A 15395-nucleotide genomic window follows, 5' to 3' on the forward strand; every position below is an offset into this window, starting at 1 on the left:
GCAATCACCTTCTTCAGGTTCTCCCCTCACACACACATACCCCAATTCTCCCTCCCCTTCTCTGCTAAGAAGGTAAAACCCCCACCCCAGGTATCTCCCCATCTCGGCACATCAAGTCTCTGAGGGTGAGGTGCATCCTCACCCACTGATGGCAGACAAGGTAGCCCAGTTAGGAGAATGGGATCCATGGACAGGCAACAGATTTAGTGACAACCACTGCTCCAGTTGTTCGGGAACCACATGAAGACCAAGCTGCTCATCTGCTACATATGTGCAGGGGGTTTAGTTCTGAGAGCCCCCAAGAGACCACATTAGGTGACTTCTGTTGACCTTCCTGTGGTGATCCTATCCTATCCAATCCTAAAGATTGGTTCCTCAATCATTCCCTCCCCTCTACCCTCTTCCTTCTACCCGTCACTACCTGGCTGGGATCCTGAGATGTATAAATGGGGGCGAGAAACAAAGTTGCGGCATATATTTGTCACTCTCTGCTATGTGACTGTGACCAGTTGTTTTAGTCTTCTGCTCTCATGACATAGATGCCAAAATAGACTAGAATGAAACTGTTACCCAAAACAAATTCTTTCTCCTTAGAGATGCTTTTATCAGGAAAAAGACAAAAGGGGAGTCTGGTTTTAAAACCAGATTCTTGGGTTCTTCATAGACACGAGTTCAATAACCACTCCTAAAACTTACCCCAAATGCTTAGGCCTCTTGAACATAAACTAAGGAGGATAATAGTCTGGGAAGAAATTTATCATTTCTCTAAGTCTTCCGGAGAAAACCAACAATGAAAAATGTCTATGGAAAACCCAGGAGGAAACAAAATATCTTTCTAGTAATGTTTTATTCTTGTTTTTGTGTTTACAACATGTCCGCAAATAAATGATTCAATTTCCAGGCAAAATTTAAACAAGCATTCTACTCCCTGTAAACAAGGACCTAAAGGGACAGTATGATATATCCAACCCTTGCTGTAACTTAATGTCCCTTGGAAATTGAATTAAGTTATAGATGCAGTTTCAACTAGTTTAGCACAAAACTTTGAGTATAAGCATGCAATTCTTGGTGACAAAAAAAATGACCTTCAAAATTCCTTATTTCTTCTGTCAGGTAGAAACTTGTAAGGATAAAATGGATCATTCATGTACAAGTTAAATGTTTTATAGGAAAGTATTTAATAGTAGTAAATACAGGGTCAAGCTTTCTTACCAAGGTGTTTATCTTGGTTCCATATCCTCAGATTTTTTGATAACATCATATCCAACCACTTGGAGTTTTTATTTGAATAGTGTATGATGATTAATTTTGATTGCTAACTTGACAGAATGAAGAATTGTTGCTTGAGATCCTGACCAAAACCCTTGTGGGCAGGGGTAAGAAGGAACAGCATAGACTCCAAGGGTCAGACAAGCGGCAAAAGCAGACTCTTTTATTACAAGAACTGGACAAACCCCTCTCCCAGCATCATATTGGCTCTGAAGTAGCCAGATGCGTGTTGTCTCTTTCTCATTGGTTCGCTTGTTTTCTGATCTGGTGTCAGCGGTGTCTAGCCTAGCGAGTAGATTCCATGTTGGCTCAGGAGGAAGTATCAGGGCACATGAGGCAGCATTATGGCTGAGACTGCTTCCTACAAAGAATTGTCTGGGAGGGAGTTTCAATGGGGAATTGTCTAGACTAGGTTAACCTATGTGTATGCCTGTGAAGCCATTTCTCATTTGAGTTAATACTGACAGGAAGGCCCACATCGAATGTGGTGAGACCCTATCATGGACCTGTGATGAACAAGCTGAGTACTAGCAAACATGAATTAAGTCATTGCTCACCACTCTTGACTGTGGATATATCATGACTAGTTGCTTCAAATTCCTGCTGCTTCGACTCCACTGCAATGATTAACTGCCACCTGGATGTGTGAGCCTAATAAATCCTTTCTCCCTTGTGCTTTCGTCAGGTTATTTTACTAGAGCTACAGCAAATAAAGCTAAGACATGGGAGAATAAAAAGATTATCTAGCTATTTAATTAGCAAAGAACATACAAATAAAATATATATTTAATAATAGGCAAAGTTAAGTAACCTTTTTTGTTCACTTCAGAGATAGATGAGTACTCAGTTCTGGTAACCATTCTTCCGACTGAATAATACATCTTCAGCGGTGATGTCAAAAAGATGGTCTCCTGGAATAGATCATATGTTTAGGTTGGATACTAGAGTAAGCTGAGAAGCCTAGACCAAGGAGGAGCCCGGTGGAAAGCAAGAGGGACCAAGCAAGGGAGAAATCTCACAGTAAGATGTGAAAACAGGAAGTGAATCAGACATGCCTAGAAATGACTTAGGTAGGATTTTTTTCTGGGCATAAGGTTGAATAATAAAATTTACACTAACTTAGTCAAACGATGTGAAACAGTGGCTTCCATGCCTGAAAATGACTGGAAACACCGCAAGGCTGTGTGACCTTGGTGTTGTCTAAATCCATCGTTTCAGTCTTCTCTTTACTGCACTTAGTGGAACTGGCTCCTTCCAACAGTGAGCTTGGGTCCGTGGCAACATGAATCTTCCATACAAATAAGCCAACACCCCATCTATGGCTTGGTCTTGTATCTCCATCATCTTAATCTTTATCAATGTGAAACAATTAGGAACTGTATTCAACTTCTAAACGGAGAATAATGTAAAGAAACCAGGAGTTTATATATCACTTTAAAAATAAAATAAAATACAAACTAGAGACAAATAGTGAAGGAATGTTATGTTAACTCCATAATAAGAGAGTTAGGGATAAAAACAAACACACAAACTCATAAACTACCAGTAGTTGCATTTGTTACAATTGTATAGAGAACATGAACTACTCAAGAAAAAAATAATTCTCAGTAATATGGTAAATTGAATATTATTGGATATAATAGCAATTTACAACAGTTTCATTTCTATGTTACAGACATACATAAATGCCAAAGTAATCATTGTCCACGGCAACAAGAATATAGGGCATCAAGCAGAAGAATAAAATCAACATTACCTAAATAAGTAAAAATTTAAATCCTATTTCAAAATATTCATTATCATAGGTTTTTTAAAGGAAACTTTTAAAATACTATAAGGAAAAATAAACAGCCAAAAGATTTTACAGAGGCCAAAAGTCAAAATCTGTTAAGACATAATCTGTTGTGCATTCTCCAGGCAATTGTGAGGCTGAACAGGTAAGCAACATGGCACTGGGCTAGGGAAGCAGAATCGAAGCATAATAAAAGAACTGCAGGGACAAAACTGGGGAAGCAACTGAAAGAAAGGTGGTCCAGCGACCAGCCCAACCTGGGATCTATGTCATGGGGCTATGGAGCACCAAGGCCTGATACTATTACTGATGCTACGGTGTGACAGAAGCCTAGCATGTCTCCTCTGAGAATCCTAACCAGAAGCTGACTGAGACGGACACAGATACTTACACCTACCCAATCTGGGACCTCTACGGTTGAATTAGGGAAAGGATTGAAGAAGATGAGAGGGTGAGAGGGCGGGCAACCCCATAGGAAGACCAGCAATCTCAACAAACCTGGACCCCTGGGAGCTCCCAGACACTGAGCAGCCAATGAGGCAGCACGCAGGAGCTGGTCCGAGGGCCCTGACAATATATAGCAGAGGAGTGACTGGTCTGTCTAATCCTCAAGAGACTGAGGGCTGGGGGCTGAGGGCTGGGTTGGGGGTCAGGAGTAGGGGGGTTAGGGAGGGGAGCTGGCGGGGAGGGGGCATCCTCTCAGAGACAGGCGAGAGGAAGAATTGGCTGAGGATTTATGGGAGAGGGGTCTGGGCAGTGGCTGCATGGTTAAATATATATATATATATATATATATATATATATATGTGTGTGTGTGTGTGTGTGTGTGTGTGTGTGTGTGTGTGTGTAAATTTTATAAAAGAAAACAGGAGTTAGGGATTTAGCTCAGAGGTAGAGCGCTTGGGCACAGCCCTGGGTTGAGTCTTCAGCTTGTGCGTGTGAGGGGTGGTGGTGGAAGAAGACAGTGAAATAAAAAGTTTGGTCACTCATTCCCAATAGAAAAAGATTATTTTTGAGTTGAATAAAAACCAATACACTTGGAAATATGACAGTAACATTTAAATTTATAAAAAAAAGGTATCATTCAATTGAAAGTTCACGATAGGTAGAGGAAATCCACAGAATATGAATTTTACTCGATGAAGAACCAATAGATACAGAAAGTAAAACTGTTTAAAAAAATACCATTTTGTGCCCAGTAGACTGTGGAAGACATTAAAAGATTGACAGAAGAAAACGTGTGAATGTCGCTTGCATTTCTCAAGTCTTACTAGAACAATGCAAGTCTCTGCAGCCAGTTTATGAGTTATTTATCAAAATATTGAGACAAAGATAATTTAGCAATTTATTCCTCTCTACATACAGATAGTTATAGCTATTGAGAAGAGTAACACATGTAAAGTCTTATACAAACATTATTGTAAGTCTCCACACATGCAGAAGGTATACAGAAAATATTCAACAAAAATATTTATGAGTGCAAATGGAAAGGTATGAGTGGGAAAAATAAGTGTGGACTGAAGCAAGTATATATTATACTGTGATATGTGAATACATTTCAATACTGTAGACAAATATGAATTAATACACCCCTCATAACCCTAATCTCTAAAATCAGTAGTTCTCAACCTTCCTAATGCTGTAACCATTTAATACAATCCTTATGTTTTGGTGTCTCCCCAACATAGCACTATTTAAGGAGCTAAGAATCCTATTGCAAATTATAATAAACTAGGTGAATTAAATAATAAAATCCATTTCTCCCAATTCAGGAGGTTAAAAGTCTAAGACAGACTTCTGACTTGGAGAAAACTGGGTAAGATACCTCTTCTGAGAGACAGATTACTGACTTCCATGTGTACTTAGAGCTCCATATGGGGAGGACGGGGGAGAAGCACAGAGACAGAATGATTATGCTAAATGCCTCGCAAAACTTCCATGTTTTAGAACTTTTATTTTTGGGAGATAATATTTCCACACATAAATTTTGGAAATACAAAATATTCAGGTCACAGCAATAGCAAACTAAAGCCATATTTTCTAGGACTATAGCTTCTTTTACACATTGATAAAAGTTTAAAGCTATATAAAGGAGTAGTTACACAATAGAAAGAGCACTTATCTTTAGGAAGAGGAATATTGAATCAGGGGAAGACAATTATGAAGAGTTAGCATATGGCATTGTGTATTATTTGATCAGGTGGTAGGTAATAGGTATTCAGTTGTTATAAATGTATTTTATATATGATACATTTAATATACTGAAACAAAATATAATTATTTTACAGAATTGAAAGATTTAATTGGATTGAGATTCATTCAAAGTACACAGTAGACTTTAAAGATGGTAGACTGCTATAATATGATAGGCTCAAGTGGAGGATGGCTATCAGAAGCTGTGGGTGACAGCTTCAATGGTGCAGAGTAGGACAGGGGCATGAGTCTAGAGTCCATCCAGGGGTAACTGGCACCATTTATAAGATGTTTTCTCACAGATAGAGGGAGCAGTGCAGCAGGAAGCTGGGTCTGAGGCATAACTTATGACCTGACAGTGGGTCTTAGAAAATCTTCACTATACTTCCAACATTATGTGTGTTTGTTTGTTTGTTTGTTTGTTTGTTTGCTGGCTTGCTTGAGACAAGGTCTCACTACATAGCCCAAACTGACCTCCAACTCACAGAGATCTGCTTCCCTCTGATTCCCAAGTGCTGGGATTAGAGGTATATGCCACCAGGCCTAGAAGTTACAGGCATTTTAAAGAGTCAATAGACAGACAGAGAGGGAGAAGCATTACGTGAGACAGCAGCATAGCCAGAGATAGAGGAGGCCTTGGAAAAATTCCTCTTCTCAGTATTTGACTAGAATAAGAAGCCATTTTTAAAAAAACAACCTCTGCAGGGTTGGCTCTTGGCCATACCAGATGCCTCTGACTTATGACCCACAGCAAGTGTCAAGGGACTATAATTTTTACACTTGTCCAGCAAAACACTTCTAGGGAGCAGGGAAGAGACCTTGAGTCTGAGCCATGTACTAGTCAGTGAGGTGAAGATCTGGATGGAGCAACAGCAGTCTGTGGTGAAACATACACAGGTCCCAAGTGTAAATCAGACATCATGAAGTCTGCCTAAGAGTGTGACCACCATTTGCAATGTGATCTGAGAGGTGTCCACCACTCCTGGGAAAGACAGCTGTGACTTAACCAGGAAAGGACCACCCGGAGGTGTGACTAGAATTGTTAAGCAGACCAGTACCATATTGCCCTGGGACTTGAAGAGAGTCAACCATCTGACCTCTAAATGACTTCCCAGGGGAGTGATAAGTCTGTATGGGTCTTCAAAGGAAACACTAAATTGGAAACTGGATCCAGCACCAAGGAGACACCATGTTCAAATCGTGCAGAGCCGTCTGAAACCCTTCCCTTTACCTTGTTCTTTCCTTTGACTCCTGGTGTCAGTAGAGCTGGCCGCTGACAACCTTTGCTGCTGGTCTGGTTTTCATTCTTTACTTCTTCTCCTCATTCTTTATTGTTTCCATTTCCCCTTTGTCAGGCTTTCTGCAATAACACAAGTTGGCCTGATTTGCATGTTCCCTCAGCCTCAGGCTTCTGAGAGCGGGGATTGGTTTTGGTTATTTGATGACTCATTTTTTTTAAACTAACTTTTTTTTCATTCTATTAGCCAGAACTGCCTAATCTCATCCCCAAACCCCAACCCCATTCCCCTTCTCAATTTTTATTTTCCTCCACGAGTTTTCCTCTGTCAGCAATATAATACTGATTAGCCTTCCTGCTTGTTTCCTTTTCATCTACAACCTCATTCATATCTTAACATACAAAGTGAAAAATTTTTAGGTGTATTTTTTTAAAGATGATGTGAGTTCAATACATGTTGTCTTCAGACACACCAGAAGAGAGCATCAGATCCCATTACAGATGGTTGTGAGCCACTCTGTGGTTGCTGGGAGAGAAGTCAGTGCTTTTAACTGCTGAACCATCTCTCCAGCAACCCCAATATTATTGTTTTTATTCACCCTATACCATTTAGGGGTAAAGAGGTATATTAATTGATTTTTTACCATTTGATAGTTTTAAAAAATCACTCTATTTTGAATTTTGTACCCGAGAGCCTGAGTCTGGTATCCTAATCACATGGACTAAGGGTCTCTTTAGTATACTACCCTGGAGTCTAGCAGATATACCTAATTCCTCAAAGTACTAGAACTTAGTCTTCTACAACATTATAAATACTTTCAGTGAAAATTAGGATGATTAAGAAAAATCCAGCCAATAATCTAATCTCAGATGTGCAAGTCAATGTCAGATTCATAAAAAGAAGGTAATGTGACTGATACAAAATTATAATAGCTGTTATCATGACTTTCAATGAGAGTGAACATAGTGAAACCCAGACAAGTGTATGGGACAAAAATAATAAAAAAAATACAATAGAGGAATTTGCATGCTTTCATTCTAAACCAGTGGTTCTCAACCATCCTAATGCTGAGACACTGTAATACAGTTTCTCATGTTGTGGGACCCCTAACTATAAAATTATTCATACCTGTAATTTTTCTACTGTTAGGAACCCTAATTTAATATCTCTATTTTCTGATCATCTTAGGCAACCACTGTGAAAGGTCATTTGATCTTCAAAGCAGTCTCAATCAACAGATTGATAAATGTTTTTAGAGTAGATATATTTAATTACACATAAAAACAATACACATGTAAATCATAATTTTACATAATGCCCGACACATTCATATACATTTTGTGTTTTGCTTTATGTGTTGATTTAAAACATAACCTGAAAGCAACAGAGAACTTTAAGGTGCTAGATACACTAAGTACCCTGAGCTGATCACTACACAGTGATTACATGAGTCAAATATCACTACATATTTTACAATTTTTAAAAGATTATATGTTGACCAAAGTAAAATTTTAAAACAAAATCAATATATTAGCTGCTCTAAAATTAACACTCATAGGCTAAATCTAGCCCATAGTCTGTTCTAATAAAAGAAGTTTTATGGAGCCCAGTCCCAACAGATACATCTGTGAAACATAGGTGATGGAACATTGCAGAAGATAGAGATGGGGTGGGAAGAAACTAAGAGCTGAGAATCTGTGAGTTTGATGTAAGATTGTGTCTTCTAGTAATGTGAGAAGCTACATCCATAATGTAGCAACCAACATGATGGCCCACATAAGGATGACATCAATGTCAGGACAAAGTGGATAAGGAAAAGCCCATGTGACCTCAACCCATGCACAAGTAACTATAGGCAACTGAGAAAAACTGGGATCAACTGAGAAAAACTCTGGAGAGTTGCGTCTTCCCAGGGAAGAGCACAGCGATGCTTGTCCAGTATCAAACAATCAGCCCTGAAAACATATATACAAGTAACATTATATGGCCTGAATAGGTTGTATTTAGGAATATGTGTGTATAGATATAGACTTACACAATAACAATGATACAATCAGCCCTGAAAACATATATACAAGTAACATTATATGGCCTGAATAGGTTGTATTTAGGAATATGTGTGTATAGATATAGACTTACACAATAACAATGATAAAGAGGGCCATGATATTGAAGGAGAGCATGGAGGGGTATATGAGGGCACTGGGAGGAAGGAAAGAAAAGGGAAAAATGCAATTATATTATAATAACAAATTTTCTTTGGAAGAAGAGAAAACTTTTACTAGAATACTGTCATACTCATTTGTCTACATACTGACTGGATATTTTTGTACTTCAACATCAAAGTTGAGTAATTACAGCAGAGACAGAATTGACATCAAAAAATCTAACCTGATTATTGTCTGCTTTTGTTTCTACAGAAAAGTTTACCAATATCTTCTATAAACTGTTGATTCAGCTTTTGTTCAGTATATCACCACAGATTGTTGTGTGTTGCATATATATATTAGATGCTATTACTTTTAATATTCCCAATGAAAAAGAATGACACTCAGAAATAACTTAAACAATCTTTTCATTGTTGTTTTTTGGTTTGGTTTGGCTTGGTTTTTTGTTTGTTTATTTGTTTGTTTTGCTTGTTTTGTTTTTATTGGTTATTTTATTTATACTTTAAATGTTAACCCCCTTCTCAGTTTCCCTTCCACCAATGCCCATCCCGTGCCCCCTTCCCCTGCTTCTATGAGGGTACTTCCCCCACCTACCCACTCCTGCCTTACTGTCCCAATATTCCCCTATACTGGGACATTGAACCTACACAGGATGAAAAGCCTCCCCCAACCCTTGATGCCAGAGAAGGCAGTCCTCTGCTACATATGCAGCTGGAGCCATGAGTCATAACATATGTACTCTTTGGTTGATGGTTTAGTTCCTGGGAGCTCTGCGGTGTCTAGATGGTTGATATTATTGTTCTTCCTATGGGGTTGCAAACCCCTTCAGCTCCTTCAGTCCTTCCCCTAACTCTTCCCTTGGGAACCCCATTCTCAAGTCAATGGTTGGCTGTGAGTATAATCAATCTGTTTTGAGAGGGAAAAATAGGTTCCTAGCATACATATCAAAATATACAGTCAAATTATCACAGAGATATCAAATAGATAACTTACTTTCAGATGAACCCCTCACTGTCAAAATAAAGGATACTGAACTGATACTATAAAGCTACCCAAAAAGTCATTGTGGGGGAAGTCACAGTCTCTGGGGAGGAACTTATTTCTTTGCTTAGCTACACTGATATAGTTGAACTGTTTCTAAGTAGATGCAGCTAAGTCCATAGTCAATCGTCAGCCTCAAGCAGAGAAGCCTTTTCTTTCCAGTGAGTTATTGGTCACAGCAGAGACTCATGCAGCACAAGAATTAGGTCCTGAAAATAATTGGCAGTGGAGTGCTCAGTCCTAAACAATAAATTTATACCATTCCTTCAACTCTCCATTGGTGGGCTAGCCTACATGCACTGCTGATGAATTCAAAGAAAAGCAGAGTCATTGTACCCACTGCTGACTCCACCAGGCTCCAAAGGAAAGTTCTTAAACACTGTTTGCTTGGACGGTCCTGATTAAGTTCCGTGGCTCACAAAACAGAACCAAATGTCTGGGAAATAGACATGTAAGGTGGAGTGTGTGTGTGTGTGTGGGGGGGGGAGTGTAACAGGAGGAAGAAGAGATGAGAGAAGGGGGATGAATAAACATAATGCATTATATCTAATTATAAAATTGTCTGAGAGTTAACTTAGTTTAAAAAGGAGTCAGGAATATTCATAATAAGTAACACAATGCCTAAATCTAAATCTATCTATTATATATATATATATATATATATATAAAATAAGATACCAGGATTTTTTTAAAAAGAAAGTTAAAGTTATGGTTTAAAATACATAGAACATTAAAGCTATAAAACCATGATTTTTACCCTCAACAATTATGAGTTATCATTTCCCTAATAAAAGCTCTCTGTGTGTCTATCTTTTTCTCACTTTCCTTTATGTGTCTTTCTGTCTCTGTGTCTGTGTCCTGTGTTTCTCTCTCTGTCTCTCACACACACACACACACACACACACACACACACACACAGAGAGAGAGAGAGAGAGAGAGAGAGAGAGAGAGAGAGAGAGAGAGAAAAGAGAGAGATCCTTAGAAGACCTGTTAATATAATGCCAGCCCAAAAAAGCAACTATATGACACTAGGCAATCTATCAGTTCTGCAATTCTGTCGATTAACTGTTTCATAGAAATACCTGTTGAAACATATAAAAATGACTGGAATAATTGCTTTCTATATTAGAAAATACCTAAGACAAACAAAGAAACAATGACAACAGAATTTTCTCTAATAGACTTGAAATGACTTGGAGACTGGATTTGGTATGAAGTGAATGTAAACAGCCAAGCAGGGAATTAATGAAATCCAATTGGTTGTTTTTAAACATGCTACATCTAGCACAAAAAGCCTTGCATTGGTTAAGAGAAGATGGCCATTTAGAAAAATCTAGTATTCCACTGAAAGCTGTTCAGAGAGAAAGAGAAGAAAATATAAAGAAAAGAAAAATTCAAAAAGGCAATGTGGAAAAATTCCAGTCTAGCCATGAACCTTAGAATGGCAAATGGTTGGAATAAACACAAATGACTTCAGTTTAAAAGAAAAGAAAATGCTAAGAAATATACCAGTTTGTAAAAATACATCTAATCATCACATTATCACCAAACAGAGTCAGTTTATCTGCTTCTTAGAGGAAATAAAGAGACAGCCAACATTTGTCATGAAAACAATATGCCCTATATGGTTACATTAAAAACACAGAGATTTCAATATTACTTGAAATCTTAAACTGAATTAATATTAATCAATAATTTTTTCTTTCATAATTCTAATCCCTCCCATATCCTTTCTTTATTTCCAAAGAAATATATACAGTCTTGAAGAAGAAGAAATGGCGTGGTTGAGGAGGACCTAGTGAAAGCCATGTTTCTTTCATTTTCACATTTTCATTATATTTTTGTTGGGTTCAAATACTTCCCGTGCTAGTACGATGAGAGAGAAAGGGTGGAAGTCCAAAAATTTGAGATCCTTGAAAGTATTTTGTGTGACAATTCCAGAAAGATTCGAGGAGTACAATCCGTAGGCTGGTTAAGTATTTACCCTGGGTAGGACTTCCCTCAAGCAGCATTGCTGGCAAGGAAGAAGTAGGAAACAGTGTCACTTATTCCCTATACTTTGCCTAGTACATGGGAATGCATACGAGTCCTATATTTTTTCAAATAATATGGTTCTTCCTATATTAAATATTATTCGTTCTTTTAGTCAGATAGATAGGTAGGTAGATAGATAGGTAGGTATGTAGGTAGGTAGGTAGATAGATAGATAGATAGATAGATAGATAGATAGATAGACAGACAGACAGACAGACAGAGTGATGAATTTAATTCCTTAGGAAGAGTCATTTCACCAGGCTTTTAGTAAAGAAGGTAGAAAGCATATGGGAGGGATTAGAAATAGGAAAGAGAAAATGATTAATTATTTTAATTCAGTTTAAGAATGTTTCATGTATGATGTATATGATTAAGGGAGTGGGGCATGAGCAAGAGAAACATCTTAAAGAGACATAACAAATTTGTATAGTAATTGTGACTGGACTTGACAATATTATTTATCAAATCTTAATTGAGTATGTTCTGTATTTATGGGTGATTATTAGTTTATAATCAGAGTGTAATAAAATGATTTATTTGCATAGAATTACTAATACTCTAAATTTTTCCATATTTACAACTATATGAGACATGTTTTGTATATTGAAGCACAACTGTCCAATAAATCATCAATAACACTTGAAAAACACATGCTTGATAGAAATTTCTAGTTCAGGCAGAGCACTTCCTCAAGTTCTTAGTTTAAGAAACACCAGAATTGGGGTTGGGGATTTAGCTCAGCGGTAGAGCATTTGTCTAGCGAGCACAAGGCCCTGGGTTCTGTCCCCAGCTCCAAAAAAAAAAGAAAAGAAAAAAAGAAACACCAGAATTCCTTTTCAACACATACAAATAAGCCACTTAATTCAGTTCAGCTTATAGTTCTAGAGTTTTAGAATATCGAGATATTACTATTTACTACACATTTTAATGGAGCTTCCACAACTGTTAAAATAAAAAGTAAAATTCACAACAATTACCATTTACATCATCTGTCAAGAGTCAGCTCCTAGATTAGGTATTGTTTACTTAAAGTGAAAAAAATTGCATGTTCTGCAAAGGCGAACTTCTGTTTTAAGATACTGAAATTGTTAACAATTCAGATGTATCTTGGGATAATCATATAAAATCTACATATTCCTTAACATAAATTTACCTCAGCCTAGTTTATGTTGGGGAGGAGAACTAGGTTTGTCCTTTAATTGGTGTAGTGTAAAAGATGAGGATTTCAAAGCTGGGTTCAAGAAAGCTATGGAGCAATATTGTGTTACTCTATGCTTCAGGTAACAAAACCCTTTAAGGGATTTGCAGACATTGGCGGTTTAACTAAATGTGAAAATAATATTACTTGAAGTGCAAAAAGAATGAATCTACAGGCAAAGTGTCTTAGGTAGAATTAATTTAACTGTAGGCCAAATCTGTTTGAAAGGATAAGACAGGGGTGTGGATATTGAAGCCTATAGGAAAAAAAAAAAACTTCTCCAAAGGAAAAAGAGCATACAGAATACATTTTAATGTATTATTTCCAAGAATGAAAAAGTTAAATAAGGTTTTAGGGCATGTAGACATTAAAATGCATTATGTAAAATTGTACTTGTTCGTAAAACTACCATGCTTAATGTTGTTAATTTTAAGGTATAATTCATCTGGGAAATAATTACAAACTTAAGATTTAAATTTATGTTGAAAAATGTTAATTCTATGCTTAATTCTATGCCCATTGTCTCTGGGAGTCATGGAATTGAAGTTTTAAAGGGAGAAGCAAACAATATTTAGTGGATAAATAATCCAGTTATTAGGGTTGTGGCAGATCTAATATAATTATGAAAATAATATTCTCTCTTATAAACTATAAACCTAATGCTGCCTGTCAGTCTGAGGGAAGAAACAATGTCTGCCCTGTCATTAGATGTTGTTGTTCTTCTACTAAATGTTGCTCACTCACAGAATTGTAAATGGTGACTTTGAGAATTTTACCTCTAAATTACTGTATCTTGAAAGTGTCACTATCTCCTTCTGTAATCCTTCATCATCTTCCTCATGTTAAATGCAGACAGTATTACTGTCCATCGGTTAATCTTGTTATGAGTGTGGCAGAGCATAACACTGTTGGGACAACATTTTCAATGGATGCTGTATGTGCTCCAAAGAACACAGCATGAACAGGAAAGTTGGCTATGGGAAGGTTAGGAAATGAGACCTTGGTGACATGAGAAAGCACATAAGTTCTGCTTGGTTCTAGGACATTGCTATGATTTTCGTCACCTTATAGATCTTGGATTCTAATTGTTGTCTTTTCATCTAAGCTACCTTCTTTCAGTTTCCCTGTGTACTGGATAGTTCCTGATTATTTTTGTTTTAGTCAATTTGACACAAACTAGAGCTATCAGAGAGGAATGAACCTTACTTGATAAATTGCTTTCCTAAGAGTGGCTAGTTGGTGGACCTGTGGGGCATTTTGTTGGTTAAAGATTGATGTGGTATGCTCAGTCCATGGTTGGCAGTGGTGTCCCTGAACATGTAGTCCGAGATGACTTAAGGATATAAGCTCGGGGAAAAGTCAGTAAGCAGCACAATTCCACAGCTTCTCCTTCAGCTTCTGCCCTGAGTCCCTGTCAGGGCTCTGTCTGAAGAAGGACTACGATATAAAAACATAAGCCAGATAAACGCTTTCCTCCCCAAGTTGCTTTTGGTCGGGGTGTTTATCACAGCAAGAGAAACTTTAGCTATGCTATGCTGTATACCAGTTCTTGCTCTATAAGTGAACCAAGAAAAGCTAATATAACATTTGACCCTGTGCTAGAAAGAGCAATCATAGGAGACAGAGGGAGATGTATGAACAAAAAGAAGCATTTTTCCCTGGAAATTTATGGTGGTAATACTGTGTGGATTTCCTGGAAATATTATGACAGATAAGGTTAAGACTATTAAAGAAAGCAAAATACAGAGACAATACAATCCAAAATAAAATCCTGCTGTCATTCTTTACATAAATGGAAGAAAATGGTCTTAAAATTCATATGGAAACATAAAAGACCAGGAAGTGCCAAACTAATCCTGAGCAAAAGTATAATAATGGAGTCATTACCATGGTTAATCTCAAGCTGTACAATGATAGGGCAATAGTGTGGTTGCTTGAATGAAAATGAGCCCCTCTGGCTTAAATGTTTGAATACTTGTTTATCATCTCATAGAATGGTTTAGGAGGGATTAGGAGGTGTAAAATGTTAGAGAAGGTGTATAATTTGTGATGAGGTTAAGGTTTCAAGAGACTAGTGGCATTTCTAGAGTGCTTGCTGCCTTCTGCATGTAAAGTGGGAGATGAGATCATAGCTACTGCTCTAGGGTCCTGCCTCCTGCCTGTCTCCTGCCGTATTCCCCTCTATAATGGGTATAGACTCCTATACTTCTGAACTATAAGCCCCAAGTAACCTCTGCTTTCTTTAATGTACCTTAGTCCAGGTGTCACATAACAGCAATACAAAGTAATTAAGACATAGTAATTGAAACACCATAGTACTATATTAGAAGGTGCCTATTTTTAATAGACTAGAATATAATAGAATTCATTAGAACACCTATTAAGTCCATAGTAATGGTGGATTTTTGTTTTGTTTTGTTTTGTTTTGTTTTGTTTTTAGCAACTTTTCTGTTGCTATGATA

The sequence above is a fragment of the Rattus rattus genome, chromosome 15 (assembly GCF_011064425.1).
Source record: "Rattus rattus isolate New Zealand chromosome 15, Rrattus_CSIRO_v1, whole genome shotgun sequence".
In the NCBI taxonomy this organism is placed as follows: Eukaryota; Metazoa; Chordata; class Mammalia; order Rodentia; family Muridae; genus Rattus; species Rattus rattus.